The sequence below is a fragment of the Bos javanicus genome, chromosome 15, assembly GCF_032452875.1.
Source record: "Bos javanicus breed banteng chromosome 15, ARS-OSU_banteng_1.0, whole genome shotgun sequence".
Classification (NCBI taxonomy): domain Eukaryota; kingdom Metazoa; phylum Chordata; class Mammalia; order Artiodactyla; family Bovidae; genus Bos; species Bos javanicus.
Genome location: NC_083882.1, coordinates 76,047,062 through 76,052,445, shown reverse-complemented (window position 1 = coordinate 76,052,445; position 5,384 = coordinate 76,047,062). Strand labels below are relative to the sequence as shown.

The 5,384-nt window shown below is 46.2% G+C and overlaps 1 long non-coding RNA gene across 1 annotated transcript; it reads right to left on the bottom strand.

Annotated features, from left to right (window-relative positions):
- Positions 1-2,850: 2,850 nt before the first annotated feature.
- Positions 2,851-5,015, bottom strand: LOC133227014 (uncharacterized). Its single transcript, XR_009729705.1, has 3 exons — positions 4,910-5,015; positions 4,062-4,155; positions 2,851-3,284 (listed from the first exon to the last, which is right to left on the bottom strand). It is a non-coding gene; the product is annotated as an uncharacterized LOC133227014 (long non-coding RNA).
- Between the last annotated feature and the right edge of the window lie 369 nt (positions 5,016-5,384).

Genomic DNA, 5,384 nt, shown 5'->3' with positions numbered 1-5,384 from the left:
CAAGTTCCAGGCAAAGCTTCTCCGCCTCGTTTGGGAAGAGAATGAAGCCCCTGGGGCGGCCAGACGTATGCTTTTGACAATGTTCCTGCTTCATGAAAAGTCTGGTGCTGCCGGACTCACGGTTTACCTAGGTTGCGCCGTTCTGGTCAGTTACCATTATAGGAGGGACTCACAGTGAAGTACACTGACAGGGTTTGGTAAACAGGGACATTCTGGGTAAAGAGGAGGGCTCTCTTTATAAGTAGAGGTGGAAGTAAGAGACAAGTGTTTCTATATGCTTTAAGCAATAGATCTTTATTGAAAGAATCCTTCCTTCTGTGAACAAAATAATCTGGCTTTTGGGAGGACGTGAGGAAATGGATGCGATTTCAGCTGTTGGCATTTTTCTCCATCGCTTTGAAAAAAGAGGAGGATGGAATACCGGGGATGAAGCTGAGACGTCCTTCCTCGCTTACAGGCCTAACAGGGAAGCTGAGACGTCCTTCCTCGCTTACAGGCCTAACAGGCAGAAAGGTCTGGGAGCCGGCGAGCCTCACACCCGCCTCTCAACGAGCAGTGTATTCTGATTGGCTATCTCTGCCTGCCTCAGTTTATTCGTCTTACTGATTGGTCCGGTCCTTCCGCCCACGTCAGGGCCTGGTTCCGACCCGGCCAGCCCTTCCACCTGCCGCAGCGTCACCTGGAATTGGCTGGGTTCTGAAAGGCCCGCCGGCTTGCCTCTTGCCACCATCAGATTCTTCCTCATTAAACAAATGAATCACAATCCTAATTAATTTGAGCAACAGAATTTATGTAACTACTCCCAGCAGGGTGTCTGCTCTCAGTCGGTAGCGAGATTAATTCCTCTCTCTGGGAAATTCCAGCCGCGCTGGTCAATAAACCTTAATGATGACTGAAAACTCCCATCTGTCTGCTCAGGGCAGGTAACCCCTGCTAACCAGACATCCCAGTTGCAGTACCCCAGATACGGGAGGACAAGGACAAGACTCTCCCAGCCTAGATGGGGCCTGAGCCGTGCAGAGCGCACAGTAGGTGTTCAATTAAGGACAGGGACTGCCCATTCCGGCCACGAGCTGAATCGCTTAAAGCCCACAGGAGGTGTTCGATTTCTCTTCATGGGGTGACTAAAAGGGACTGTGTGCTGCTCAGATACTCATAAAACGCTCTCAAGTTCCGGAATTGCAACCAAGCCCCTCCGGCTCTTTCCGTCCTTCACTCCCACGGCTTCCTATGTCCATATGCAATTCAGTCTTTTTACTATTTTGAACTTTCTGGGCTCAGAGACTTGGCTCTTGATGTTCGCTGCCCTTGAACTGTCCCAGCCCTCTCTCTCCCAAACAGGCCCCATGCCGGCTGCATGGGAGGGAAGGGTAGCGAAGTGGAAAGTATTCTGGAATTAGTTCTAATTCTGGCTCTGCCACTTACTCAATGTACTTCACCTCTCTGTGCTTAACCTTTCCCTCTTGGGAAAACTACACGAGTCTTAGGAAGATTAAATGAGAAAACATGGTGAAATTCTATCACCTGGGCGCCTGACTTATTTAATTAGCCGCAGGCTGTGTTTTAGGCACTGGGGATACAGAGCTCAAGACTAGATTCCTGCTCCCCAAGAATTGAATTTCTAAGAGACAATAAGCAATTAAGCAAAGCAGAAGATTATTTTAGTTAGGGATCAATGCTCAGAGAAAATAAAATTGAAAAAAATCTTACGTTACTGGAGTGAGGAACTCTTGGAGGAGTTGCCATTTGCTTCCAGACCTAAATGTAGGAGGGAACAAACCGCAGGAACATCTGGGAGCACGGCGTTCCACAAAGAGTTTTGGAAAAGCAAGTGCAAGGGCCCTGAGGTGAGCGCCTTTGCTCATCTGGCTAAGGTTCATCACATGATCATCTAGCTAAGGTTCTGCAGGATTGAATGCTTGATACCCACCTAGCAGGGGCCAGGGTCAGGATTTGAACTCAGGTTTTTTGCCCTTCAGTATGGAATGCTTGTCATTATAGCACAGAGAAGGCATAAGAAAGCAAGAGTGAGTGAAGATGAAGTGGAATATACATTGTCTTGTCTTCCACCAGATCTGAATCTGCCTGTATCTTCCCGACAGTTTGCAAGTCTGTGGCATCCTGACTCCCATTAAAGCTTTCACCTCCACCTGCCAGGTTGTCATGTCAGGGACCACTTAATCAGTTCATTCCAGTTCCTTCTTCATTTACAACAGGGAAGAACCAACTAGTTTTACAATTTGGATTTTTTTGTGTGTCTATAATACATGCTCATTTTATAACAGAAAATAAAAAAATGTGTAACAAAATAAAAATCCAGAATTCCAACCTCTTCTGGAATTTTTGGTGTTTAGAAGATTTTGCACATAGTTTTAGAATATGCTTTTTTATGTCCGTGATAAGAAAGTTTTCAAATGTATTTTTTTAATAGCTACATAATAGTTGACTAGAAGGACCAAACCAAATGTCACTATTTTAGGGCATTTATTATAAACAACAAGAAGGTCTTTCTGACCTGTACATTGCTGTTACATAACGTCCTAATAGAGTAGTGGAAATGCCCTTCAACTAGTTGAAAGCTGTCTCTGGTGCTCAGGGAAACCATTTTCTTGGCTGATGTGGTTAGGACCATTTGTGTTCTCAAACACCTTGCCTGTGAGTAGCAAGCTTTGTGGTCACTCTCTATTGAGAAATGTATATTGTCACACTTTCTCCAACTTTACTCATTCTCAGCTTCTAACATTTGGGTCCCATAAAGAATACAATGGATTCATTTCGATGTTTGGCAAAACCAATACAATATTGTAAAGTTTAAAAATAAAATAAAATTAAAAAAAAGAATACAATGGGGAAAAGAAGAATATAATTTAATGATATAGTTTGAAACAACAAATACTTAAACAGTACTTTAGACACACGAATACCATTTAACAATATTTTTATTAAATACAAGTTGGCAGGAAGGTGAGCTGACAGGATCAGGGCCTGGCTTCAGTATGCCAGAGTCTAAGGTGACTATGTTTTGCTTCTGTGGGGGCCCTGCCATAGGGGTGGACATGGGAGGTAGGAGGCAGGGGTGATAATCATTGAGGATGTTGGGTTAGAGTAAGGGGTACTCTTCTAGTAAGCCTGGAGAACAAGCCTAGTACCAAGCGGGTGTCTGAGGAGCTGGGGGGCAACATTCACCCTCGCTAGGTTGGAGAGGGTGAGTCTGCCTCTTAAGGCGGAGGCTCAGATCTTTTCCTTTGAAAATCAGCATGCCCACATCGTCTCCAGGTTCCACTCTGGCCTCAGAAAACAAAAGGAAAAACAAATCAAACCAGAGAGAAAGACACAGGAAAAGAGACAGTGAGGAGAACAGAGTGACAGCAAGAAATATGAGACATAAAGGGGAAAAAAAACCCAGTTGTGTGGAAGGTGGATGGTTTGAGATGTAGAAATCTTGGTAAAAAGCTAAATAGCAAGACATTATTCGGGTTTGGATGAAGTTATTATACCTCCTTGGCTGACAACCTCTGACTCATGAAGTGTTAATGTTAGTCCATCGGTCCTGTTCAACTCTTTGTGACTGCATGGACTGTAGCCTGCCACCTCTATGGAATTCTCCAGGCAAGAATACTGGAGTGGGTAGCCAGCCATTCCCTTCTCCAGGGGATCTTCCTGACCCAGGGATTGAACTCATGTCTCCTGCATTACAGGAGATTCTTTACCATCTGAACCTCCAAGGGGAGGCCAATGTTAGGAAGGCCAATGTCAAATATGCAGATACCCCATGGGCTACAGAAATGGCTTGGTGCCCTCTTGCTGAAAATCAATTTCTCAAACTTTCTGGAAACTGATTACTTCTCAGCGGAACAATGGAGAGGTTGTGCCAGGGAACAGCCTTTCCTGAGCATGCCTTCAGGCCCCCTGAATTTGAAAAATGAAAATTGGTGTGACCCTGGCTGGAGTCAGCAGGTGGGAGGAGGAAAGGGCTGGGCAGAAGGATATGAGGGAAAGAAAAAGAGAGGAGGAGGGCTGGGAAGAGGGGAAAGAGTTCCCTTTTCCTTACCCACACTCACCTCTTGCTGCCAACAATTACTCTGTCTTCCCTCCAGGCGGCAGGAAATGGTGTTGTGGTAACCACTGGAAAAGCCCAAGGGTCATTGTCAGCTTCTGCAGGTGGTGTTGGTTGAGAAAACAGAAGACTGTAAATGAAGGGAGTTCACTTATACCGTGGGAACAGATCCTTGGTCAACTTCGCCAAACTTCAAAATAACTTCCCCCTACCCGCCAAAAAAGAACCTTTTTGTAGGAAACTCCAGAAAAACAAACAAAAAAAACCCGACCCATAAATGGGTGAGAGGAGATTCTTTAAGCTCCACCGTGCTCCCTTCCCCACCCCAACCCTGTTATAGACACTGGCCAAAATGCTTTTTCTACCTTTTGAATCCACACTCAGAGAGGTCCTCTGGCAAGCTATCCCCCTCCTCAAACTCTCCCTCAGGCTAGAGGGCATCACTCTTTCATTCCTTTTGAACATCCTCTTGGTTCTAGATCTTTCTTCACCTCTGACCTACTGCCTTCCCCTTCACAATTAACGGGGCAGTGGTTAAGCTGGGTTCTCTCCTCGTCTTTTGAAATATCAAAAAATAAGAAGCATGAGAGATCTTGAGGGATCAATCCCCTCCTTATGAAAAAGCAACTGAGGCCCAGGACAAGGAAGAGACCAACAGAGGTTCACACAGTAAGGGAACCAGCAGGGTTGGGGCAGAATTGAACCAACGCAGCCTTCCCAATGCTATTACTGTTAAGAAACTCCAACGTTTAGTTGGCGCTAAACCTTTTCCTTTTGTCCCTTCCCCCTCCAAATTGCGTAACCTGTGCGTGGGTCTAGGCTGACTCAATGATCCTCCCTCCTGCTGCCCACCTGCCTATGATGCGCAGGCACGAACAGTTACAAGTTGCAGACGAGAACAGCAGGGCCACCTCTGGCATCAGAAAGTCAGGGAACCAGTGGCCTGCCCTTCAACCGCTGTTTCTTATGAGGCAATGCTACTCATTGGCCCAGAAGAAGTGACTGACAGGTCGGCAGCCCAATGAATGATGAGTCTTGAAAGTGCTGTGGCCGTTAACAGCCAGTGCTCTCATCGCGAGATCCTGGGGTAACGGTTTTGGCCATATCTGGTCGGCCATTGTTCATACCCGAAATCCCGCGACTTCCTAGTAAAGGGCGAAAGGAAATGTTCTCCTTCAAAGGAGACATGCATTTGGGGGATCACACTTACAAATGGGGCGGGGGCCTGATTTATTAAGAAGCTGGTGGGAAAGCAAGTGGGCTGGAGGGTGGAAAGGTGGCCAGTCTACCTTTAGGTAGTCCTCAGAAGGCCAGAGTTTAAGGTTAA